This window comes from Macaca mulatta, chromosome 7 (assembly GCF_049350105.2).
Source record: "Macaca mulatta isolate MMU2019108-1 chromosome 7, T2T-MMU8v2.0, whole genome shotgun sequence".
Classification (NCBI taxonomy): domain Eukaryota; kingdom Metazoa; phylum Chordata; class Mammalia; order Primates; family Cercopithecidae; genus Macaca; species Macaca mulatta.
Window position 1 is genome coordinate 52,410,554 of NC_133412.1, and position 27,557 is coordinate 52,438,110.

Consider the following 27,557-nt stretch of genomic DNA (forward strand, 5'->3'; position numbering starts at 1 on the left):
AGAAGTAGAGCCCAGAGTGGTGGCCTATAATTACAGTTACTCAGGAGGCTGAGGCAGGAGGATCCCTTGAGTCCAGCAGTTTGAGGCCAGCCTGGACACCACAGCAAGACCACCAATAAATAAATACATAAATGGAACATGTTTCCCTATCATGGTCATTTTCATCCATTCCTCCAGTAGAAGCATCAGATCCTTCAAGCAAGGGTTTATGTTGGGGTCTCTCAATCTCTGCATTAGCACAGGCATCCAGTCTTCTTATGGAGGAGGATGGGGAGGTGGAATGGAAAAACAAGAGAGGCGAATCAGAGACCTAACTGCCTTCTGCCCATTGGTACTGCCCGTGGACAGCTGGCACAGGGGAACACCCCATTCTTCTGCCTTCAATGGTGTGGAGAGGGGCAGAGGACGAGGAAACGCAGGAAACTAGGAGTGAGGCAGGCAGACATGCTTCAAAGGCTGGAGCCAAGGAGGGTGCAGGGAGAGTTGAGAGTTCCTGGACCGGGCAGGGGTCACCTCCTCACCACAGCCAGAATGGTTCTACCAGTGCCCATGCCATCTCCAGCTCCAAATACCATTTTTCCTGTTTCCTAGCTCATTAATTTCTATCTTTCTTTTTTTTTTCTTTTTTGAGATGGAGTCTCACTCTGTTGCCCAGGCTGTAGTACAGTAGTGCAATCTCAGCTCACTGCAACCTCTGCCTCCCAGGTTCAAGTGATTCTCCTGCCTCAGCCTCCTGAGTAGCTGGGATTACAAGCATGTGCCACCATGTGCCTGGCTAATTTTTGTATTTTTAGTAGAGACACGGTTTCACCATGTTGCCCAGGTTGGTCTCGAACTCCTGAGCTCAAAGTGATCACCCGCCTGAGCCTCTCAAAGTGCTGGGATTACAGGCGTGAGCCACTGCCCCCGGCCCTAACTCATTAATTTCTATTTATGTCTATATTCATTCCTACCTTCTACTTTCTCTTGGTTTACTTTGCTTTTTTCCTAACTTTTTAGTAGATGTTTACTTTTACTGATATATGTATTTGATGTAATACATTTCCTGACAACTGTAAGCAGTACGTCATAGATTCAGATAAGCTGTGTTTTCATTATTGTTATTTTATGAAATTCTGCAATTTTGGTTTGCATTACCCTGTTGATTCAAGAGTTGCTTAATCTAGTTCTTTAAAATTTCTAGGCCAGGCAGGGTGGCTCACACCTGTAATCCCAGCACCTTGGGAGGCCAAGTGGGGCAGATCACTTGAGGTCAGGAGTTCGAGACCAGCCTGGCCAACATGGTGAAACTTCGTCTCTACTAAAAATGCAAAAATTAGCTGGATGTAGTGGCAGGCACCTGTAATCCCAGCTACTTGGGAAGCTGAAGCTTGAGAATTGCTTGAACTGGGAGGCGGAGGTTGCAGTGAGCCGAAATTGCACCACTGCACTCCATCCAACCTGGGTGACAGAACGAGACTCCATCTCAAAAAAAAAAAAAAAAAAAAAAAAAATTCGAAAAGTCTTTTTGCTTCTAATTTTGTTAATTTGTCATTGTATTGCATTTTGTGATCAGAGAATGTTGTTTCTGCTATTGCTAATTCACGAATGTTTCTTTAAATTACTCAGTAGACAGTTCTCTGATCCACCAAGTCTCAGGATAGGGTCCTCTGGGGCTAATTCTAGCCAATGTTATCAGTGTGCCGCCACCTCCAGGACCTGGCTGCACTCTGCTGTCTTCCACACAACCCTCCTGACTTTCCGGTTCAGAAGTGAGCTCTAGACCTAGCTCTGCTGGTTTCAGATATTTATCTCCCCATTTACATGTAAATTGAAGTTTGAGGTATGCCTTGGCTCCTAGTGACGCCGTGAGGGATGGGGTGATTTAATTTGCTTTCGTTGTCAATCTGTATGGTTTGTGAAGGACTGTGAAGGGATTTTAGGCACCTGCCATTATTCCACAAGAATCAGGAAGCTTTGTGCTTTCTTTTTATTGTATCTTTGCTGCTTTTTCTTCATTCCTGCCTCCCATTGGCTTAATCAAATTTTCTTTTTTGCCCTTCCCTTCCCATCCACATTGAAGTCATAGTTCCATTTCGGTTCTCTCAGTGGTGTCCCTTAAAAGCACAGCATGCACATTTAGCTTAACAAACTCTAAAGTTAATCAGTATCACCACCTCCCTCCCAAACAGTATAATGATCTTAGAATATTCCAACTCCCAGCCAGGCATGGTGGCCCATGCCTATAATCCCAGCTCATTGGGAGGCTGAGACAGGAGGACCTCTTGAGGCCAGGAAGACTCCTTGAGACCAGCCTGGGCAACATAGCAAGACCTTGTCTCTACAAAAAATAAAAATATTAGCTGGGTGTGGTGGTACGCATCTGTAATGTCAGCTACTCGGGAGGCTGAGGCAAGAGGATGGCTTGAGCCCAGGAATTCAAGGCTGCAGTGAGCTATGATAGTGTCACTACACCTCAGCCTGGAATCCTGTCTCTTACTGAAAAAAAAAATTTTTTTTTGAGATGGAGTCTTGCTCTGTCGCCCAGGTTGGAGTGCAGTGGCATGATCTTGGCTCACTGCAACCTCTGCCTCCCGGGTTCAAGCGATCCTCCTGCTTCAGCCTCCCAAGTAGCTGGGAGTACAAGCATGGGCCACCACGCCCGGCTAATTTTTTTTTAAATTTATTTTTTTATTTATTTATTTTTTGGTAGAGACAAGGTTTCATCATGTTGGCCAGGCTGGTCTCCAACTCCTGATCTCAGGTGATCCACCCGCTTCAGCCTCTAAAAGTGCTGGGATTACAGGTGTGAGCCACTGCACCCGGCCAAAAAGAATGCTTTGACTCTCATCATCTCCCTCTCACCGTATTATTAATTCAACAAACATTTGTGAGTGCCTACCACATGCCAAGTTGATACAGTAATGAACAAAAGAGGAGGAGAGGGAGGGAATGGGAGAGAATCTCTGTGCTAATGGATTACATTTTGGTGGGAGAGATAAACAAGATGCGTTATTAAAATCTGTAGTGTGGGCCAGAAGTGGTGGCTCACACTTGTAATCCTAGCACTTTGGGAGGGTGAGGCGGATGGATCATTTGAGGTGAGGAGTTCAAGACCAGCCTGGTCAACATGGTGAAACCCTGTCTCTACTAAAAATACAAAAATTAGCTGGGCGTGTTGGTACGTGCTTGTAATCCCAGCTACCCAGGAGGCTGTGGCAGGAGAATCACTTGAACCTGGTAGGCGGAGGTTGCAGTGAGCCGAGATCGCACCATTGCCCTCCAGCCTGGGTGACAGAGCAGAGCTCTGTCTCAAAAAAAAAAAAAAAAAAAAAATCTTTAGTATGTTGCACAGTGAAAAGTACTAAGGTGCAAAACACTAAAGCAGGGTAGGAGAATATGAAGTGGTGTAGCCACGAGAAGCCTCACTAGAAAGGTAAATTTTTGTTGTGTTTTGGAGATGGGGTCTCACTCTGTCACCCAGGCTGGAATGTAGTGGTGTTATCACAGCTCACGCAGCCTCAACTTCCCCACCTCAGCCTCCCAAGTAGCTGGAATTACAGGCACATGTCCCACACTGGGCTAATTTTTGTATTTTTTAGAGATGAGGATTTCCCCATGTTGCCCAGTTGCCCAGGCTGGTCTCAAACTCCTTTGGCTCAAATGATTTGCCCACCTCAGCCTCACTGGGATTACTGGCATTAAGGAAGGAGACCACTACTACTCCTGCTGCCCTCCTCCCCACATCTTGGAGGAAAGATACAAAGCAAAAAGTTGGAAAAAAAAAAACAAAAGTAAGATAAATAGCCAGACAACCTTGACACCACCACCTGGCCCTAGGAGTTAAAACAAGTAATAATAATAACGTCAACAACTCCTGACCTAAACTACTTGTGTAATCTGTAAATTCCAGACACTTTATGAAAAAAGCACTGTAGGCCGGGCGCGGTGGCTGAAGCCTGTAATATCAGCACTTTGGTAGGCCGAGATGGGCAGATCACGAGGTCAGGAGATCGAGACTATCCTGGCTAACACGGTGAAACCCCGTCTCTACTAAAAAATACGAAAAACTAGCCAGGTGAGGTGGCGGGCGCCTGTAGTCCCAGCTACTCGGGAGGCTGAGGCAGGAGAATGGCATAAACCCGGAAGGCGGAGCTTGCAGTGAGCCGAGATCGCGCCACTGCACTCCAGCCTGGGCGACAGAGCAAGACTCCGTCTCAAAAAAAAAGAAAAAAAGCATTGTAAAACTTTGTTCTGTTAGCTGATGCATGTAGCCCCCAGTCACGTTTCCCATGCTTGCTTGATTTATCACAACCCTTTCACATGGACCCCTTAAAGTTGTAAACCTTTAAAAAGGCCAAGAATTTCTTTTTCAGGGAGCTCGGCTCTTAAGACGCAAGTCAGCCGATGCTCCTGGCCGAATAAACCACTTCCTTCTTTAATCCGGTGTCTGAGGAGTTTTGTCTGCCGCTCATCCTGCTACGCATGAACCACTATGCCTAACCTGAATTTTTTCTTTTCTTCGAGACCAAGTCTTGCTGTCGCCCAGGTTAGAGTGCAGTGGCGCAGTCTCAGCTCACTGCAACCTCTACCTCCCGGGTTCAGTTGACTCTCCTGCCTCAGCTCCCCGGAGAAGCTGGGATTACAGGTGCCCCCCACCACACCCAGCTAATTTTGTATTTTTAGTAGAGACAAGTTTCACCATGTTGGTCAGGCTGGCCTCAAACTCCTGACCTCAGGTGATCCACCCGCCTCAGCCTCTCAAAGTGCTGGGATTACAGGCATGAGCCACTGCGCCCAGCTGAATTTTGTTTGTTTGTTTGTTTAGTTTGAGATGGAGTCTCGCTCTGTTGCCCAGGATGGAGTATAGTGGCACGATCTCAGCTCACTCCAACCTCTGCTTCCCGAGTTCAAGGGATTCTCGTGCCTCAGCCTCCTGAGTAGCTGGGTCTACAGGCACACGCCACCACGCCCAGCTATTTTTTTTTGTAGAGACTGGGTTTCACCCTGTTGGCCAGGCTGGTCTCGAACTCCAGCCCTCAAGTGATCCGCCTACCTTGGCCTCCCAAAGTGCTGGGATTACAGGTGTGAGCTGCCGCTCCCGGCTTATTTTTTATTTTTTATTTTTTTAGAGACAGGGTCTTACTCTGTCACCTAGGCTGGAGCGCAGTGGCGCGATCATAGCTCACTGCAACCTCAAACTCCTGAGCTCAAGGTATCCTCTGTCTCAGCCTCCCAAGTAGCTGAGACTACATAAATGTGCCACCAAGCCGGCTATTTATTTTATTTTCTGTAGAGCCAAAAAAGGTCTCCCTATGTTCCTTAGGCTGGTCTTGAACTCTTGGCCTCAAGCAATCCTCCCACCTCAGCCTCCCAAAGTACTGGGATTACAGGCATGCTCCACCTTGCCTGGCTGAAAGGCAACTTTTGAATTAAGACATGAAGGAAATGAGAGCTAGCCATGTAGATATCTTGGGGAAGAATATTCTAGGCAAAGAGAATAGCAAGTACCAAAGACCTAAAGCACTTTTTGACATGTTTAAAGAACAGCAAGGAGCCTTATGAGGCTACAGTGAAGGGAAGGAGAAGAGTGATAGGATTTTTTTTTTTTTTTTTTTTTTTGAGACAGAGTCTTGCTCTGTCGCCAGGCTGGAGTGCAGTGGTGAGATCTCGGCTCACTGCAACCTTCGCCTCCCAGGTTCAAGTGGTTCTCGTGCCTTAGCCTCTTGAGTAGCTGGGACTACAGGCACATACCACCACGCCCAGCCAGTTTTTGTATTTTTGGTAGAAACAAGGTTTCACCATGTTGGCGAGGCTGGTCTCGAATTCCTGACCTCAAGTGATCTGCCCACCTCAGCCTCCCAAATTCATGGAATTACAGGTATGTGCCACTGTGCCAGCTAATTTTTGTATTTTTAGTAGAGGCGGGGTTTTGCCATGTTGGACAGGCTGGTCTGGAACTCCCGATCTCAAGTGATCTGCCCATCTTGCCTCCCAAAGTGCTGGGATTACAGGCGTGAACCACCATGCCCAGCCAGAAGAGTGATAGGATTTTGAAATCACAAACCTAATATGGAGACCAAAGTAGAATCATGTGGTCCATATTAAGGATGTTGGTCTTTATTATGAGATAGAGACCCACTGAAGAGTGCTAAGGGACATGCCTTGGCATATGCCAAACCAGGATCACTCTGGTTGCTGTATTAAGAACAGAATGGCTGGGCATGGTGGCTCATGCCTGTAATCCCAGCTGCTCGAGAAGCTGAGGCAGGAGAATTGCTTGAACCCAGGAGGCAGAGGTTGCGGTGAGCCAAGATTATGCCATTGCACTCTGGGCTGGGCAACCAGAGTAAGACTCCATCTCAAAAAAAAAAAAAAAAAAGAAAAGAAAAGAATACTGGGGAGAAAGCCAGCTAGGAAGTTACACTAATCTTCATGAGACATGATGGTGACCTGCCCAGCACTGGGAAATAGGAGGGCATGGGAAGTGCTTGAATGCTGAATGTGTTTTGCAGGCAGAGCTGACAGAATTTGCTGACTGACCAGTGAGGTGTGAGAAGTGAGAGGTCAAGGAGGACACCCAGTATTTTGACTTGCGCAACTGTAAGAACAGAGTTGCCATTAACTTCTTGTTGACTAGAATTTAATCACATGGCATAGGAGGCAGAATTCTAAGAATTCTCCTGTGATCTTTGCCCTGGTATAATCCCTTTCTTCCTCTTTGAGGGTAGGTAGAAATCAACATGAGCTCATGTTCTGTTATAAAGCAAAAGGATTATCCAGGTGGGTGTAATCTAATCACAAGCCCTTGAAAATCACAGTTTTTCTGGCTGCTGGGCAGAAGGGGAAGACAGTGTATTAATCGGCGTTCTCCAGAGAGGCAGAACCAACACGAAGGATAGATATGTAGGTAGGTAGACAGACAGACAGACAGACAGACAGATAGATAGATAGATAGTTTTTGCCTCTGAAAACACCTTCACAGAGACACTCAAAAAAATGCTTTAGTAGGTTTCTAGGTTTTCCTTAATCCAGTCAAGTTGACACCTAAAATTAACCATCAGAGAGAGATTCCAAGCATGAGAAAGACACTGCACCAAGGCTGCCTTGAAGACGTAGGGGACCAGCCAGGTGCAGTGGCTCACACCTGTAATCTCAACACTTTGGAAGGTCAAGGAGGGCAGACAACTTGAGGTCAGGAGTTCGAGACCATCCTGGCCAACATGGTGAAACCCCGTCTCTACTAAAAATACAAAAATTAACCAGGTGTGGTGGTGCGCACCTGTAATCCCAGCTACTTGGGAGGCTGACAGGATAATCGCTTGAACCCAGGAGGCAGAGGTTACAGTGAGCCAAGATAGCATTACTGCACTCCAGCCTTGGTGGCAGAGTGAGACTCTGTCTCAAAAAAAAAAAAAAAAAAAAAAAAGAAAATGAAAGATGTAGGGACCACATGAAGTGTCCCGGCAGCCTCTGGGAACAGAGAGCAGCCCCTGCTGCTCACAGCCCGTTAGGAATCAGGACCTCAGATCTATAGCCACAAGGAACTGGTTTCTGCCGAACTGAATGAGTCTAAAAGTAGATTTTTCCCCAGAGCCTCCAGACAAGAGCCCAGTCCATGGACACCTTGCTATCAGCCTTTTGGGACCCTGAGCAGAGAACCCAACCAAGCCCAGACTTCTGACGTATAGAACTCTGAGATAATAAGTGGGTGTTGTTTTAAGCTGCTACGTCTGTGGTCATTTGTCACACTGCAATAGAAAACAAACACATATGGCCACACCTAACTGAGAGAGGTTGGTAAATGGTGTCTCAAGCTGGATATTCATGTGCATTGTTAAACTTGGAGGAGGAGTTCTATAATGAAAGAAAGAGAAGCATGAATACTGGGGAGATGATAAGACATTCTTCCACACACTGTAAGCCTGCCCTGTCCAATACAGCACATACTAACCACATGTGCGTATGGTTTTTTTTTCCTTTTTTTTTTTTTTTTTTGAGATGGAGTCTCGCTCTGTCACCCAGGCTGGAGTGCAATGGTGTGATCTTGGCTCACTGCAACCTCCACCTCCCAGGTTCAAGTGATTCTTCCACCTCAGCCTCCGGAGTAGCTGGGATTACAGGCACCCGCCATCATGCCTGGATAATTTTTGTATTTTTGTACAGACAGGGTCTCGCTCTGTTACTTAGGCTGGAGTGCAGTGGTGCAATCTTGACTCACTGCAACCCCAACCTCCTGGGCTCAAGTGATCCTCCCACTTCAGCTTCCTCAGTAGCTAGGACTACAGGTACACACCACCACGCCCGGCTAATTTCTGTAGAGACAGCCTCTTGTTATGTTTCTTAGACTTGCCTCGAACTCCTGGGCTCAAGCAATCCACCTGCCTCAGCCTCCCAAAGTGCTGGGATTGCAGGCATGAGCCACCGCGCCTGGTCTAAAAACACTCTTTTCATTCAGCACTACAGGTTTTAAAAGGCAGTGTTCCCATAAGACATAATGGCAAAGAAAGACATAATGGCAAAGAAATGACAAAATGGCAAAGAACTCCAGTCACATTCAGCAAACCTGTTTTTCCAGCTACATTAATGCACTCAGTTAATGCAGGTAAGTGTATGGGAGAGGTTCATGGAGAGATAGGAGGGTCCTGGAAACAAAGGAAGACTGTGGCATTAGATGACTGCAATCACAGAGACTCAGATGGTGCTTGTACTACCACGGTTCGTCTTTTGAGTATGGGCATGTCATAGTCTGGACCAGAATATAAATTCTAGTAGCAAAGTGGGTAGGGTGGTTACTGCATAAGAAGGTATCACAACCTGTCATTTGGGGAGGGTGAGGGAAGGACTGGCTGTCACAGCTCATCCTCACCAAGGACGTATGTGTAGTGCCCTCTGGTGGCCTGCAGTGGCACGCAAGCCAGGCAGATAAGAATCCCCAATCTCTCACCCCCCAAGCCCCCACCCTCCTCCCAGCCACCCCCATCTCAGGCAAGACAAAGCCAGAGTCCTAACTGGTCTCCCTACTTCCACTCCTGTCCACCAGAATGATTTGTTAAGATCATCAGATCATGTCACTCCTCTGCTCAAAATTCAAGGTAATTTCCCTTCTCTCTGAGTTATTTAGCCACAGTACTCAGTGGTCTCCATGGCTGTACTCAGTATGGCACCTCCCAGCTACCTTTCTGTCTCCACCTCCTGCCCCTCTCCCAGCTACCCACTGTGCTGTAGCCATGCTGGGCTGCCTGCTCTTCCTTTGCCAGCATAACACACCAAGCACACTCCCACCTCTGTGTTTGCTGTCTCTCCCATCTGGGAATGCACAGGTGACTCCTTCATGTCCTTCATATCTGTGTCAAATATCACCACATCATCTTTTGCACTAAATAAAAAAACAACCCTCCTCCCAGCACACTATATCTCCTTTAGCTGGATTCATTTTTTGCCATAGTATTTAATACCATCTAACATATTACATCTTTATTTACATATATATGTGCATGTGTATTTATATTTATTACCTGTCTCCCCCTACTTTTTGCTTTTTCAAAAAAGTAGAAACTTTGTTTTGTTGCTAGTTGAATCCCCAGGATCTAGAATAGTGCCTAGCCTGTAGTAGTGCTCAAATATATATGTTGGGGAAATAAATGAATCAAGATCTGAATAATGAGCAGGCATTGTATGACCTTCATTGTTTCTTTCTTGAATATCAAGACACTATCACAAAAAGGACAACTCTACAAATTTGTATAAAATTCATAAAATTCCTATTATATCCCAGCAGCTGGGGCAAAGAAAAAAAAGAAAAAAATTCCAATGTAATCCCAACATTTTTTTTTTTCCCAACCACCCCAGATACATCAGACAGATGGTATACATCTCTTCATGATTCAATTTGCTGAACAACGAAACTGTCATAGTATCCAACAGGTTTCTTTTTAATTGGATTAAATTATCTGACAATTTATTTGGAAAGAATAAAGTACTTAGAAATAGCCAAAAAATGTAGGAAGAAGTACACTAAGGGTGCACTTGGCTTACTAGATCTCAGAAGACACTATAAGGATACCACAATAGCATCAATATAATATTGGCCTGGGCATAGACAAATAAACCAGTGGAATAGAAAAGAGAATCCAGGAATAGATATCTGTTTTTAAGAACATAAAATGTGAACAGTGCAATTTTAATTCAGTGGGAAATGGATGGATTATATAATAAATGATTATGATATTATCTATCAGGAAAATAATTGGACCTCCATTTTATATCATACAAAAATAAGTTCCAAGTATATTAAATACTAAAACATAGCAGGTACTTTTACTTATTCATTTATTTACATTTATACTTATATTTATATTTTTGAAACAGGGTCTCACTCGGTCACCTGGCCTGGAGTACAGTGGCACAATCATGCTTCACCACAGCCTCAACCTCCCTGGCTCAAGCGATCTTCCTACTTCAGCCTCCCAAGTAGCTGGGACAGGTCTGTGCCACCACGCCCGGCTAATTTTTTGTATTTTCTATAGAGACAGGGTTTTGCCATGTTGTCCCAGGCTATTCTCGAACTCCTGGGCTCAAGTGATCCACCCACCTCAGTCTTCCAAAGTGCTGGGACTACAGGTGTGACCCATCATGCGTGTCCAGCAGGTCCTTTTAGAACCCCAACTAAGTTCAGAATATAGTTAATTTGGTCCTCATGCCTATATGAAGACATGTGACTGATTTCATCAGAGTCACAATTTATAGTGCACATTCCTAATCTTTTGGTTGTAAAAAGTCCCATTTCACAACTGGGCTCAGAGTATGAAAGCCCAACGGAATGCAGAGGGAGTCCGTGGTGTGGAGAGGGGGATTGGTGATGGTAAGAATGGGGTGCTGGACCCCAAGCATGAGGAGAGTTTCCATAGGAAAGTAGGGGTAGTGACTGTAGCTGCCCACCTGAGAATGTCAGAGTCCAAGCTAGGTAAGGAAATGGTTCACGGAGGGGCAGGACAAGAGATTGATCAAATAGGTAAATATTTTGAGAATAATGGGAGCAAAGTTTCTATTTAAAATGAAAGAATATAGTAATGAGGAAACTAGAATAAACCCTGTGGCATTAGACTGGAATTGAAGGTATTGGGGGTGGATTCGTGGTTTTGTTTTTTTCCTTTGTTTTCTTTCTTTCTTTTTTATTTTTTGAGATAGAGTCTGGCTCTGTCGCCCAGGCTGGAGTACAGCAGCACAAGCTCAGCTCACTGCAATCTCCGCCTCCTGAGATCAAGCAATTCTACCTCAGCCTTCTGAGTAGCTGGGAATACAGGCACATGCCACCACACCCGGCTAATTTTTGTATTTTTAGTAGAGACGGGGTTTCACCATGTTGGCCAGGCTGGTCTCGAACTCCTGACCTCAAGTGATGTGCCCACCTTGGCCTCCCAAAGTGCTGGGATTATAGGCATAAGCCACCGCACCCAGCCCATGGTTTTCATTTGATCTAAATATCTTCACCATGTTGAATCTAGACAAGAGGATACATCAGACAAACCCAGATCAAGGGACATTCTATAAAATAACTGGCCTATTATCTTCAAAAGTGGTCATGAAAGTAAAGGAAAGACTGAGGAACTGTTCCGGACTAAAAAAGACTAAAAGGGATGAAAACCAAAAGCAATGTTTTGATCCTGGGTTGGATTCTTTTGCAAGGACATTATTGGGACAATTGGTGAAACTTAAGTGGAGTACATGGATGCGACTATAGTAAAACATCATTGTCAATGTCCTAGTTTGGATGGTTGTATTATACTTATATAAGGAAATGTTGCTGTTTGTAGGAAATACATACAGTAAAGTATTCTCGTGGGCAACAGGGCTTGTTTTTGGCAACATACTCTTAAACGGCTCAAGGTAAAAAAAAGAAAAACAAAAAAAAACACTCCATAAACCCTTGGTTAGTGGTGGTGGCTGAGACCCAGTGGGCAGGAAAGGCAAAACCTATACCTGGAATATGTACCTATTCCCATGAAAACGAACCTCTAGCCTTTCCAGGAGGGAAGGGGTTCATGTGGTCAAATTTCCACCAACTGGCCAGTTGGTTTCCTCAAGGAATGGTACCATATCCAGAGCTCTGAGTTGGTCTTTATTAGTGGAAAGCTGGACATTTGGCTGAGGCAGTAACTAGATCAGCCTTGGTGAGTGGGAATCCACTTTTTTGTTTTGTTTTGTTTTGTTTAAAAATGGAGTCTCGCTCTGTCACCCAGGCTGGAGTGCAATGGCACAATCTCAGCTCGCTGCAACCTCCGCCTTCTGGGTTCAAGAGATTCTCCTGCCTCAGCCTCTGGAGTAGCTGGGATTACAGGCATCTGCCACCACGCCTGGCTAATTTTTGTATTTTTAGTGGAGACAAGGTTTCGCCATGTTGGTCAAGTTGGTCTCGAACTCCTGACCTCAGGTGATCCGCCTACCTTGGCCTCCCAAAGTGCTGGGATTACAGGCGTGAGCCACCATGGCCTTGGGGGTCCAGACTGTTGATCCATGGGTAGCCTCATCTCTGCCACTATGGCTGCTTCATTCATGTGCCGTTAGTGCTGGAATGGCAGGGAACAGAGGCTGGCTAAGGTCAATTGGCTGGGTCATTTTTGTCTTTTTGGTACGTAAAGCCTTCTTAGCAGATGTCCTCTGGTGGCATTAACATGTGACACAAAGATCTTTAAACTTCAGGCCTGCTCCCATATGTCCATTCACGTGGCTCTACCCCAGATCTCTTTGTCTCCAATCTGCCAATATTCTTCCTTCCAGTCTCCTGACCAGTCAGTCAGGATATTTGTTACTGCCCATTAATCTATATATGTATATTCTAGTTTAAGGTCACTTTTCTTTCAATACAAAGTGGACCACCAGGTGCACCTCTCAAAGTTCTGCTCCGGGGAGAATTCCCATTCATCATTGTCTTTCAAGACTATCTCAGAGTAATGCTGTCCATTGCCCACTTGTTTCCTGCACCTGTATACTAAGCTGACCTACTGTAGAAAAGCACAGGCTTTTTTCTCCTGCTTCAGCTCCTTCATATAAGATTCCTCATAAAGTCAAAGGCATGAATTGAGGGAGAGTAATTGGTTCTACAGTGGTAGGGACCATAGGAGTCTGGGCTACCTGCTCATGCAGCTTTCCCAGGTCCTCTGGTCCTACTTGTGACTGATACTAGACATATTGCATCAATTTTTTTTTTTTTTTTTTTTTTGAGACAGAATCTCGCTCTGTCTTCCCAGGCTGGAGTGCAGTGGCACCCTCTTGGCTCACTGCAACCTTCACCTGATCCTCCCCCCTCAGTCTCCCAAGTAGCTGGGATTACAAGCGTGCACCATGACACCCAGCTAATTTTTGTATTTTTAGTAGAGAAAGGGTTTCACCATGTTGGCCAGTCTGGTCTCAAACTCCTGAACTCAAGTGATCCGCCCACCTCAGCCTCCCAAAGTGCTGGGATTACAGGCGTGAGCCACCATGCCTGGCCCATATCACATCACTATTATGATGGAGTGTTGCTGCGCACTGCTGACTTTACGAATTGGCTGTTCTGAGAGAACTCAAACCATCATGGGAAATTTCAGCTGTGTAGTCATTTGGTCATGGTCCGCCATTTTGTTTCTACTAAGGCCCAGTAGCATACCAGAGTTGTTTTTTTGTGGTGTTTTGTGTTTGAGACAGAGTCTCACTCTATCACGCAGCCTACATTGCACTGATGTGATCTCGGCTCACTGCAACCTCCTCCTCCCGGGTTCAAGCGATTCTCCTGTCTCAGCCTCCTGAGTAGCTTGGAGCACAGGGGCACACCACCATGCCCTGCTAATTTTTGTATTTTTAATAGAGACGGGGTTTTGCCACGTTGGCCAGGCTGGTCACGAACTGCTGACCTCAAGTGATCCACCCACCTCAGCCTCCCAAAGTGCTGGGATTACAGGCGTGAGCCACCGCGCCCGGCCCAGAGTTATTTTTCAACAGGGTGTTTAAATCTTCACGGCAGATGGCAGGGTCTTGCTCCAGAGCCCCAAGGCCACTTTCAAAGCTTGACACAAATTATACACAACATCTTCTCCCACTTCTGATAATCTGTAGCACCATAGGGTATGCTGAATTGTATTGTCCCAGGAGTAGGACCGTTTACACTGTAGCCTGTATCTACTGGAAAGCTCTGTCATGCTCTGGGCCTGCTTTAGGCCTTGCTCAAAGCTGCCAGCCTTTCATGACACCTGGTATATAGACTAGAGCAGTGTCCTTAGGTGTAAAATATGCTGACTCTAGAATCTGAAGAGATCCACCAGGTATTGTGCTTCCTTTTTTGTGGGAGAAGGTTTAAGATGCAATAATTTGTCTTTTACTTTGAAGAGGATATCCCAACATGTCCCTGACAACTGGACTCCTAAAAATTTTAGGGATGTTGGGGCTTGGCACGGTGGCTCATGCCTATAATCTCAGCACTTTGGGAGGCCGAGGTGAGCAGATCACCTGAGGTCAGGAGTTTGAGACCAGCCTGGCCAACACAGCAAAACCCTACTAAAAATATTAAAATTAGCTGGGCATGGTGACAGGTGCCTATAATGCCAGCTACTCGGGAGGCTGAGGCAGGAGCTGGGAGGCGGAGCTTGCAGAGTGAGATCGTGCCACTGCACTCCAGCCTGGGCGACAGAGCGAGGCTCCATCTCAAAAAAATAAAAAATAAAAATTTTATGGATGTAGAAGGTCCCTGAATCTTTACAGAGTGCCCTCTGAAGTGCCTGTGTCTTACCAAGACCTTCAGTGTATTAGCCATCTCTTGTTCATCTGGCTCATTAACATATTGTCATCAATGCAATGAATCAGCATGAAACTCTAAAAGTATGTCCAGATAGTTCAGAGGTGTACAATCTTTTGGCTTCCCTGGGCCACACTGGAAGAAGAATTGTCTTGGGCCACACATAAAATACACTAACATGAACAATAGCTGATGAGCCAAAAAATAAATCACAAAAAAGGCTAGGCGCACACAGTGGCTCACGCCTGTAATCCCAGCACTTTGGGAGGCCGAAGTGAGCAGATCACTTGAGGTCAGGAGTTTGAGACTGACCTGGCCAACATTGCAAAACCCCCTCTCTACTAAAAATACAGAAATTAGCGGGGTGTGGTGACTGGCACCTGTAATCCCAGCTACTTGGGAGGCTGAAGCAGGAGAATCGCTTGAAGCCGGGAGGCAGAAGTTACAGTGAGCTGAGATTGTACTACTGCACTCCAGCCTGGGTGACAGAGCAAGACTCTGTCTCAAAAAAATAATAATAATGTTTTAAGAAAGTTTCAAAGCTCTCCTGGGCCACATGCAGCCTGTAAGTGGTGGGTTGGACAAGGCTGAGATGGTCCAAATCTCTTCAGACTGTATTTTACATAGAGTGGGAGACATAGCCCTGGGAGGAAAACCTCACATGTATATTGTTGCGCATTCCATGTAAATGCAAACTTTTTTCTGACTCTTTTTCTTTTTCTGATTAGGATAGAAAAGAACACATTTGCTAAATCAGTGGTTGTGTAATATGTTCCTGAGGCCAAAGTAATCTGCTCTAGCAAAGACACTACATCTTACATAATGGCTATAATTGGGGCTATAGTACTTGGTTGAACTCATGGTAGTCTACAGTCACCTTCCAGGATTCATTTGGTTTCTATAGGGTCAAGAATAATTAATTAAACAGATATATGATAGAAACCAACATCCCTGTATCCTTTATAGCCTAAGGATGGAACTAATTTCTGCTGTACCTACTCTCAACACTTTCCTTTTTTGACCCCCAAGAGTAAACCAGGTAGGTTATAAACTCAGAGACTGGGAAATGGCCACTGAGTGGCTCCAAGGACCCAATGGATGCACTGTAAGCCAGGCCCAAGACAGGATTTCACTTACAACCTGGCCCCATGTGCTTCCCGCACTCTAACAAGGAGAGGTTATGATGGTGCTTCAGGCCTCCAGCATCATTGTCAACACAGACCCTACATCCAACAGACCTTGATATGTCTAGGTATTTTTCTTTCCCAGGTGCACAGTTACCCAAATAAATTGCCATTGGTCTCTTTGAGAAAGAACTGACAGGATCATTATCACATGTTCTTTTTATAGTATTGAGGGTCCTTCCTCCTAGGGACCTAGCCACCTCTTTAATCATGAGATTCCAAGTCTGAAGCTGGCTCTAGTCTAGACACTGGGAAAGGGATTATGAATTTTTCTTGAGCTATGGCCTTTAGTCTTCTAGTCATCTTTCCGTAGTTTCTTCTGCTAGTACAAGCTGAGTAGTACCCTTAACAACTGCCCATCTAATTTGCCCCGGGGATATTTTGCTCTATTAGTCATCTCCATAACTCTTCGTTGGCCAGGTCCTCCTGGCTGCCACTCAAACCTCACCAGCCATGATGATAATTGCCATTGACTAACTTTCTGAAGTTAAGCACTGCCATCTGGCCTTTTGTTTGTTTGTTTCAGTGTCCAATTATCCTCACTGCTATCAGTAAGTCAAGTTTTGTACTAGTCTTTTCTATTATCAGTCCTAGCCTACAGAAGAGAGTACTTATCTTTTTAGAGATTCTGGTGAACCTCTCACCAGCAAATCATTTCTTTCTTTTCTTTCTTTTTTTTTTTTTTTCTGGTCAGAGTCTTGCTCTGTCACCCAGGCTGGAGTGCAGTGGCATGATCTTGGTTCAAGCAATTCTCGAACCTCAGCCTCCCGAGTAGCTGGGATTACAGGCATCTGCCACCACACCCAGCTAATGTGTGTATATATATATATTTTGTTTGTTTGTTTGTTTGTTTTGAGACAGAGTCTGGCTCTGTCGCCCAGGCTGTAGTGCAATGGCAAAATTTTGACTCACTGCAACCTCCGCCTCCCAGGTTCAAGTGATTCTCCTGCCTCAACCTCAAGTGATCCACCCACCTCGGCCTTCCAAAGTGCTAGGATTACAGGTATAAGCCACCATGCTGGGCAGCAAATTCTTTATGGTCTTGACAAATAATGTGTTGCTATGGTTTACATGTGGCCCCTAAAAATCTGTGTGTTAGAAACTTAATTATTCTGCCCTCATAAATGGATTAATGTCAGCTCTGCCCTCATGAATGAATATATGGAGTAATGAGAGTTCCATCCTCTAGAATGGAGTAATGTCATTATTATGGGAGTAGGTTCCTTATCAAGGAAATGGCTTTGTAATAAAAACAAGCTTTGTTTTTTTGCTATAAAAGCAAGCTCTATCTATCATGGGAATGGCTTTGTTATAAAAGCAAGCAACCATGTGATGTTCTCTGCCATGTTATGACACAGCAAGAAGGATCTCACCAGATCCTGACATCAGGCTCTTGGGCTTCCCAGCCTCCAGAACCATGAGCTAAGTAAACTTCTTATGAACTACCCAGTCTGTGGTATGCAGTGATAGCAACAGAAAACGGATGAAAACGTGTTCTCTGGGCCTTCTCATGGGGCATAATTAGCTAGCAGATCCTCTGGTTACCTACAGTCTATCAATTCTGGCACACCCATTTCCCTGAGTGTTTTAAATCTACCATCATTATCTGCCATAGCAGTTCCAGCATTTAAGCTTTCTTTGGCATGGGTCATCACTTTTTCCATGCTTCTAGGATCCATCCTGGTGGTAAGATTGTACCATCTCCTATTGTCCTTGCCAGGATTTTAAATCTTGTATTTTGAAAGAGAGATTCCCACTGGGCACAGTGGCTCACACCTGAAATCCCAGCACTTTGGGAGGCCGAGACGGGCGGATAACAAGGTCAGGAGTTCGAGACCAGCCTGGCCAACATGTTGCACCATTGCACTTCAGCCTGATAGGGTGAGACTCCATCTTAAAAGAAAAGAAAAGAAAAGAAAAGAAAAGAAAAGAAAAGAAAGGGAAGGGAAGGGGAAAAGAGGGATTTCCAAGTCAATAAACTCTTCCCTATCCAATTTTATATTCCTTCTCCTTCATCAAACACTCTCAAAATCCAGTTCCACATGTATCTCCCTGGCTCCTCACAATACATGCTGGCTAGGTCTTGCTATTTCTGTGGCATATAGTCCCTTTCCACCCCATCATACCCAGCACCTCTCCAGCTGGGTTATGCTGCAGCTAACCTAGTATAGGCTAGGAGGGGATGTGGGGGCAGATTCTGTGGGGGAGCTGTTGCTTTGTGGAGAAAGGCACTGCATAAGAGAGTGGTAACTCTTCATAGGGAGGAGTGGGACAATTCTGTAGGCTCAGAAGATTCAGAGGAATTTGTGGAGTCAAAATCTTCAGAAGAGGCCAAGGCGAGTGGATCACTTATGGTCAGGTGTTTGAGACCAACCTGGCCAACATGGCGAAACCCCATCTCTACTAAAAATACAAAAAAAAAAACTAGCCGGGCATGGTGGCGCATGCCTGCAGTCCAGCTACTTGGGAGGCTGAGGCAGGAGAGTCGCTTGAATCCTGGAGGCAGACACTGCAGTGAGTCAACATCGTGCCACTGTACTCCAGCCTGGGAGACAGAGCGAGACTCCGTCTCAAAAAGAAAAATCTTTAGGAGCATCCACTCTGATATTGCCATTCCATGTGTCAGGGTCCCAAGCTTTTCCAACCAGGACTTTGACTTTAGCATAAGAGATGTGCCTTATTGGCCAGGTGCGGTGGCTGAAGCCTGTAATCCCAGCACTTTGGGAGGCCGAGACGGGCGGATCATGAGGTCAGGAGATCGAGACCATCCTGGCTAACCCGGTGAAACCCCGTCTCTACTAAAAAATACAAAAAACTAGCCGAGCGAGGTGGTGGGCGCCTGTAGTCCCAGCTACTCGGGAGGCTGAGGCGTAAACCCGGGAGGCGGAGCTTACAGTGAGCTGAGATCCGGCCACTGCACTCCAGCCTGGGTGACAGAGCAAGACTCCGTCTCAAAAAAAAAAAAAAAAAAAAAAGAGATGTGCCTTATTTGGACATTTAACTGTCTCTGAAGTCAGTTGCTCAGATTATTATTATTTATTTATTTTTTAGATGGAGTCTCGCACTGTCCCCCAGGCCGGAGTGCAGTGGCACAATCTCCGCTCACTGCAACCTCCGCCTCCCTCCCGGGTTCAAGTGATTCTCCTGCCTCAGCCTCCCGAGTAGTTGGGATTACAGGCGCCCGTCACCATGCCCGGCTAATTTTTTGTATTTTTAGTAGAGACGGGGTTTCACTATGTTAACCAGGCTGGCCTTGAACTCCTGACCTGGTGATCTGCCCGCCTCAGCCTCCCAAAGTGCTGGGATTACAGGTGTGGGCCACCACGCCTGGTCAGTTGCTTAGATTATTAAGTCTTAGGCTTAGTCCTTGCTTTTCTCCACCCTTTCACTGCAAGAGATGTTGACTTATTTATATAAACCAAAGAGGCCTTTTCCTTTTCATAACCTGGATTTATTTATTTATTTATTTGAGATGGTCTTGCTCGGTTGCCCAGACTGAAGTGCAGCGGCACAATCTCTGCTCACTGTAACCTTTTCCTCCCAGGTTCAAGCAATTCTCCTGCCTCAGCCTCCCAAGTAGCTGGGACTACAGGCATGTGCCACTACGCCTGACTAATTTTTGTATGTTTAGTAGAGATGGGGTTTCACCATGTTGGCCAGGCTGGTCTCAAACTCCTGACCTCAGGTGATCTGCCCCCCTTGGCTTCCCAAAGTGCTGGGATTACGGGCATGAGCCATTGCACCTGGCCCCATAACCTGGATTTTAATAGCCTGTTACTGGCCCTAAGTTGTTTATTATCCTGTAGCACATCCATGGAGCTTGGCAATAGCCACCAATTCCATCATCCTCATAGCTACTACTTCCTCCATAATATCAAGTACCTGGTACATTGTGTCCTTAGAGTATCCAATTCTAGTGGTACATTCTCCCAATTTGCTGCCATTTGCCTGTGCTCTGCCCACCTCCACTAATGGGATCCTCATCGCCAGATGGGTGGTGATCCAGTTCCAAACCCCATCTTACCATCTCCTTTTTCATCTACTTTGGCAGCAGCTGTAGAAGACCAGACTCTCAAGAAGGAGATGGTGAGATAGTTTGGGATGCAAAATGTTTATTAAGGATCCATACCTGTGAAAGGAAGGAAGAGAAAGCAGGACTGGGCAGAGGGAAAGTCAACCTGTGCTGCAGGCTCGACCAAGCTCAGCCAATCAGCAGGTCACTCTAGAAAAGCCCTGATGTCTGGACCTTTATACCTCTGCCTTGCTCAGTCATCAGATGTGGGCTACCCCAGGAAGGGCATGACGTCAGGTGAGGCAGCCCTGCAGCTGAGGCAGGCTCTGAAGGAACTGAAAGCTGGTATTGTCTGCTGCCCTCTCTATGCAGCTAGGCAGCAGGTCCTTCCTTGAAGGTAATCTGGGCAACACGTCACCATGTGTCTCTTAATGACATACAGACATGAAGGAACATAAATCCTAGTATACAACTTGGTGAACTCACCCAGCTCAAAAAGTAGAAATTATCTGTATCACAGAACCCCCATTTATTCCTCTTCTCAATCTCTCTCTCCAAGGTAACCACTATCGTTCTTCTATCACCATAGACTCATTTACCTGCTTTTTAAATTTTTAACTGTGGTCAAATACACATAACATAAAACTTACCATGTGAGCCAGTTTTAAGTGTGCAGTGCAGCAGTGTTAAGCACATTCACATTGTTGTGCAACTAATCTCCAAAACTCTTCATCTTGCAAAACTTAAACTCTGTACCCATTAAACAAATCCCCATTATCTTTCTCCCGAGCCTTTACTAACTACCATCCTACTTTCCTTTTTCTTTTTTCTTTCTCTCTCTCTTTTTTTTTTTTTTTTTTTTTATGAGACAGAGTCTCATTCTGTCACCCAGGCTGGAGTGCAGTGGCAGGATCTCGGCTCACTGGGACTTCCACCTCCTGGGTTCAAGTGATTCTCCTGCCTCAGCCTCCCGAGTAGCTGGGACTACAGGTGCACGCCACCATGCCCAGCTAATTTTTGTATTTTTAGTACAGATGGGGTTTCACTTTGTTGGCCAGGCTGGTCTTGAACTCCTGACCTCATGATCGGCCCGCCTCAGCTTCCCAAAGTGCTGGGATTACAAGCGTGAGCCACCGTGCCTGACCTACCATTCTACTTTCTGTGTCGGTAAATCTGACTTCTCAAAGTACTTCATATAAGTGGAATCATACAGTATGCATCTTTCTGTGACTGGCTTATTTTACATAGCCTAATATCCTTAAGTTTCAGCCATGGTATAGCATGTGACAGGATTTCCTTCCTTTTCAAGGCCGAATAATATTCCACTGCATCTTGCCGGGCACAGTGGCTCACACCCGAAATCCCAGCACTTTGGGAGCTTGATGTGGGTGAATCGCTTGAGGTTAGGAGTTTGAGACCAGCCTGGCCAACATGGTGAAACCCCATCTCTACTAAAAATACAAAATTATCCAGGTGTGGTGGCACATGCCTGTAATCCCAGCTATTTAGGAAGGTGAGGCAGGAGAACGGTTTAAACCCAGGAGATGGAGGTTGCAGTGAGCCAAGATGGCGCCATTGTACTCCAGCCTGGGAAACAAGAGCAAAACCATGTCTCTAAAATAATAATAATAATAAACAAATTCCACTGCATCTATATGCCATATTTTGTTTATCCATACATTCATCAATGGACACTTGGGTCCCTTCCACCTTTTGCTTAGTGTAAATAATACTGCTATGAACACGAGTAGATTCTTTACCTGCTTTTGAGCTTTTCTTTTTTTTTTTTTTTTTTTTTTGAGATGGAGTCTTGCTCTGTCGCCCAGGCTGGAGTGCAGTGGCACGATCTCAGCTCACTGCAAGCTCCGCCTCCCGGGTTTACGCCATTCTCCTGCCTCAGCCTCCGGAGTAGCTGGGACTACAGGCGCCCGCCACCTCGCCCAGCTAGTTTTTTGTATTTTTAGTAGAGACGGGGTTTCACGGTGTTAGCCAGGATGGTCTCGATCTCCTGACCTCGTGATCCGCCCGTCTCGGCCTCCCAAAGTGCTGGGATTACAGGCTTGAGCCACCGCGCCCGGCCAACTTTTGAGCTTTTCATATAAACAAAATGAATTCTACCATGTGTATTATTTTATGTTTGGTTTCTTTCCCTCAACATTATGTTTGTGAAATTAATCCATCTTATTACATGTAGCAATAGTTTACTTTTCTCATTGATATATAGTAGTCCATTGTATAATCACATCCCAATCTGTTTATTCCATCCACCAGCGATGGACATTTAGGTTGTTTCCATGTTGAATCTGTTATGAATAGTGCTGCTATAAACATTCTTGTTGGTGTCTTTTATTATACGCATTTATGCATTTCTGGATGTAAACACCTAAGAGTTAAATTGCTGGGTCATAGATTATGTTTGTTTAATTTTACTAGACACTGCCAAATAGTTTTCCAAGATGACTATACCAATTTACCCCCTCCAGAACACTGAATGTGCATTCCGGTTGTTTGGTATCCTCAATAACACTTGATATCATCAGTTATTTTAATTTTAGTCATTCTCATTAGTGTAAAGTGGTATTTCATTGTGGTTTTAATTTGTATTTCCCTAATGACTAATGAGGTTGAAAGACTTTTTATGTTTATCAGTCAACTGGATGTGAAGTGCTTGTTCATGTTTTCTGTGAAGCGCTTGTTCATGTTTCTTGCCCTTAATTTAGTTGTCTGTTTTTTCCTTATTGATTTGTAGTATTGTGGTGTATGCATGTATTTTTCCAAGGGTGATTCTCCAGATGGCATGGGTTTGTTCCAGAACCCCAGTGACCCTGCTGGGGCTTGCCACAAATTATACACTGTGTCTTCTCCAATCTCCCACATAAATGTGTGGGTGTGTAGGTGTATGTATATTTTTTGTTTTTGTTTTTAAGATAGAATCTCACTCAGTTGCTTAGGCTAGAGTGTGGTGGTGCAATCATAGCTCACGGCAACCTTGACCTCCCGGGCTCAAGTGATCCTCCCACATCAGCCTCATGAGTAGCTGGAACTACAGGTGCCTGCCACCACACCCAGGTACTTTTTAAAACAATTTTTGGGCTGGGCGCAGTGGCTCATGCCTGTAATACCAGGACTTTGGGAAGCCAAGGTGGACACATCATCTGAGGTCAGGAGTTCAAGACCAGCCTGGCCAATGGTGAAACCCCACCTCTGCTAAAAATACAAAATTTAGCCAGGCATGGTGGCGGGCGCTTGTAGTCCCAGCTACTTGGGAGGCTGAGGCAGGAGAATTGCTTGAACCTGGGAGGCGAAGTTTGCAGTGAGCTGAGATTGCGCCATTGCACTCCAGCCTGGGTGACAGAGCAAGACTCTGTCTCAAAACAAAACAAAACAACAACAAAAAGTTGTTTTTGGAGAAATGAGGGTCTCCCTATGTTGCCTAGGGTGGTCTTCAACTCCTGGGCTCAAGTGATCCTTCTGCCTCAGCCTCCCAAAGTGCTGGGATTATAGGCATGAGCCACCAGCCTGCATGTATTTTTGACAAGGGCTCGTTGTTGAACATGGGGATTGCATATATAGTCTCCCTTTCTATGGTTTGCCTTTTTTCTCTCTTAATGCTATCTTTTGATTAGTTCTTCATTTTAATAAATTCAAATTACCAATCTTTCTCTTTATGACTAGTGTTTTTTGTGTTCTGCTCACTAATTATTTTTAAAATACACATAAGAATAAACATATACCAGCCAGGCATGGTGGCTCATGCCTGCAAACCCAGCACTTTGGGAGGCCGGGGTGGGTGGATCATGAGCACAGGAGATCGAGACCATCCTGGCTAATGCAGTGAAAACCCATCTCTACTAAAAACACAAAAAAATTAGCCAGGCATGGTGGTGGGCGCCTGTTTTGTCCCAGCTACTCGGGAGTCTGAGGCAGGAGAATGGTGTGAACCCGGGAGGCAGAGCTTGCAGTGAGCCGAGATTGCACCACAACACTCTAGCCTGGGCAACAGAGCGAGACTCTGTCTCAAAAAAAAAATAAAATAAAATAAAAAATAAACATATACCTATCGACATAAAAATATTCTTCTGTGAACCACCTACGATTATATTGTATAACACTACTGGCCTCTTGGATGAAGCCCACCTGCCTACTGTGAAACACCCTGATCATGCCCCTGCCAAGCCCTCCAGCCCCATTCCACTGCTCCCTGCTCTTCATCCTTCCACTAACAAAGCAGCTCTCACACAGCACGGCATTGCTAACCACCCTGCCTTTGCACCAGCAGTGTGGAAATAACAGTGTGTCGGACACTGTGGCCCACACTCCTTCTCCCCTTTCCCACCAGAGCCCTGACTTAGGTGTCCACTCTCCCCCACATAGCCCTGTGCTTCAGGGCAAGATGCCCCCACCTTAGCCACAGGAAGGGCATCCTGATGGCCTAATCCAATCGTGGTTCCACAATCCTTCTGCCATGGACATGGGACCCAGTTCTAGCTAATGAGATGCAAGAGGCTCCTGGGAAAGTCATCCTTGTTCCTGCCAAAGAGAACAGGAAGAGGTAGATCATTATTCATGTTGGATGTTGTCAGGCTGGATGACAAATCCCACACACTGAGGACAGCACTGAGACTTGCCTGATAGAAGCTGGGCCTTTGGTGACATGGAGTGCCAGTGATCATACTCTCCCTAAAGAACAACCTTCTGGCTGGGCATAGGGCTCACATTGTAATCCTAGCACTTTGAGAGGCAGGGCAGGAGGATCGCTTGAGCCCGGGAGGTGGAGGCTGCAGTGAGCCATGTTCGTGCCACTGCACTACAGCCTGGGCAACAGAGCAAGACCCTGTCTCGAAATAATAAAATAATAATTTTATAAAATACAAAAATTAGTCGAGTATGGTGGTGCATAGTTCCCAACTACTTGGGAGGCTGAGGCAGTAGAACCACTTGAACCCAGGAGATGGAGGTTGCAGTGAGCCGAGATTGGGCCACTGCACTCCAGCCTGGGTGACAAAGCAAGACTCCATTTCAAAAATAATAATAATTTAAAGGCTAGGAGCAGTGGCTCATGCCTGTAATCCCAGCACTTTGGGAGGCTGAGGTGGGCGGATCACTTAAGGTCAGGAGTTTGAGACCAGCCTGGCCAACATGGTGAAACCTTGTCTCCACTAAAAATACAAAAATTAGCTGGGCATGGTGGTGTGCACCTGTAATCCCAGATACTCAGGAGGCTGAGGCATGTGAATCGCTTGAACCCAGGAGGCAGAGGTTGCAGTGAGCCGAGATCGTACCACTGTACTCCAGCCTGGGCGACAAAAGCGAGACTCCATCTCAAAAAAGGATAAATAAAAATAAATAAATAAAAGTGTCATCTGAGGCTTGGCATGGCATGGTGGTTCACACCTGTGTGATCTCAGCACTTTGGGAGGCCAAGGTAGGTGGCTGTCTGAAATAATAATAATAATTTTTAAAAACCAACCTTCTGCTGGTCTACATTTCCTATGATTGAAGTCAGTTCGAATCATGGTTTCTGTCCCTTTGAACTGAAAGCACCTTACTAGTAGGACCTTAGCTGACCTTGGATGAATTACTGAATGTGAATGTATTTGGTGGGTTATGACGTTTAGGGCCAGCTTCATGGGTGTGCAACCTGTGCTGTCACACTAGGCCCACACTTAGTAGGGCCCCACACTTGGTTTAATGTTCTGCTTTCATGGTTTTCAAATTCTTAATTTTTCTTTTTCTTTTTTTTTTTTTTGAGATGGAGTTTTGCTCTGTCGCCCAGGCTGGAGTGCAATGGCACGATCTCGGCTCACTGCAACCTCTGCCTCCTGGGTTCAAGTGATTCTCCTGCCTCAGTCTCCTGAGTAGCTGGGATTATAGGTATGCGCCACCACACCCAGCTAATTTGGTATTTTTTAGTAGAGATGGGGTTTCTCCATATTGGTCAGGCTGGTCTCGAACTCCCAACCTCAGGTGATCCACCCACCTCAGCCTCCCAAAGTGCTGGGATTACAAGGGTGAGCCACTGTGCCTGGCCTGGGCCTTGCATTTTCATTTTGCACTGGGCCCTCCTAATTATGTAATTGGTCCTGGTGATGTGACATTTCTTTTTTTTTTTTTTTTTTTTTTGAGACGGAGTCTTGCTCTCTGGCCCAGGCTGGAGTGCAGTGGCGCGATCTCGGCTCACTGCAAGCTCCGCCTCCCAGGTTCACGCCATTCTCCTGCCTCAGCCTCCCAAGTAGCTGGGACTACAGGTGCCCGCCGCTGCGCCCGGCTAATTTTTTGTATTTTTAGTGGAGTCGGGGTTTCACCGTGGTCTCGATCTCCCGACTTCGTGATCCGCCCGTCTCGGCCTCCCAAAGTGCTGGGATTACAGGCGTGTGCCACTGCGCCCGGCCTGACATTTCTTATCTCCTTGTTTTTCTTCTTCTGCCCTCTCAATCTTTGAATCTGCACAGCTTCATCCACAAGACTCTAATTCACATGCTTCCTCTGCCAACTCACCAGCTTAACTGAAAAATGAGGAGGTTGAACCATCATCTGATCTCTATGGATATCTTTTAGAACTGTTAAGAATTCACCACTGGGCATGATGGCTCACACCTGTAATCCCAGCATTTTGGGAGGCTGAGATGGGTGGATTGCTTGAGCTCAGGAGTTCGAGACCGCCTGAACAACATGGCGAGACCCCCATCTCTACAAAAAATACAAAACTTAGCCAGGTGTGGTGGTGTGTGCCTATACTTGGGAGGCTGAGATGGGAGGATGGCTTGAGACTGGGAGGCAGAGGTTCAGGGAGCTGAGATCGAGCCATTGCACTCCAGCCTTGTTGAAAGAGCAAGAGCCTTCTAAAAAAAAAGAGAGACTTAAACTTTCTTGCAGATGAGCAGTCTGTTAAAAAAGAAAAAAAAAAAGGAAAAAAGAGGAAAAAGAATTCAACTTTCTCCCCAGCCATTTTGGTAAGCAATGATTTTTCAGTATTCCAGAAGGCAAAATTCAAGTGCCCTGGGCTGGCATTCAATATCTTCTTCCATATATTGTTCTTGTTACTTTCTGACACCAGCCCGCATTACTCTCCGATGGGAATTACCCACTTTAACCAAAATGTTGATGATGATAATAACAATAATAGTGAAAACGATGCATTCAAATAATGGTTTACAGACTGTATTCATACATATTTACATTTGTTCCTCACAATAATTCTGTGAGATATTATGTGAAAAATAATTACCCTGGACCTTAATTCTATTACAAATAGAATTTACTAACAAGCACTATATCTCATGCAAAAGTTCACAAATTTAGCCAGTGTAGTTATTTACTAGTCATTTATGACAACTTTTTTTTTTTTTTCTGGAGACAGGATCTTGCTCTGTTGCCCAGGCTGGAATCTGGTGGCAAGAGTGATCCTCCTGGGCTCAAGTGGTCCTCCCGCCTCAGCCTCTCAAGTAGCTGGGACTACAGACGTGTGCCACCATGGGTGGCTACTTTTTAAATTTTTGTAGAGACAGGGTCTTCCTATGTTGCCCAGGCTGGTCTCAAACTCCTGGGCTCAAGCATTACTCCCACCTTGGCCTCCCAAAGTGCCGGGATTACAGGTGTGAGCCACTGAACC

At 45.6% G+C, this 27,557-nt stretch overlaps 1 non-coding gene across 1 annotated transcript; it reads right to left on the minus strand.

Annotated features, from left to right (window-relative positions):
* Positions 1–9,829: 9,829 nt before the first annotated feature.
* Positions 9,830–9,899, minus strand: LOC114680017 (small nucleolar RNA SNORD77). Its single transcript, XR_003732094.1, has one exon. It is a non-coding gene; the product is annotated as a small nucleolar RNA SNORD77 (small nucleolar RNA).
* Positions 9,900–27,557: the final 17,658 nt, after the last annotated feature.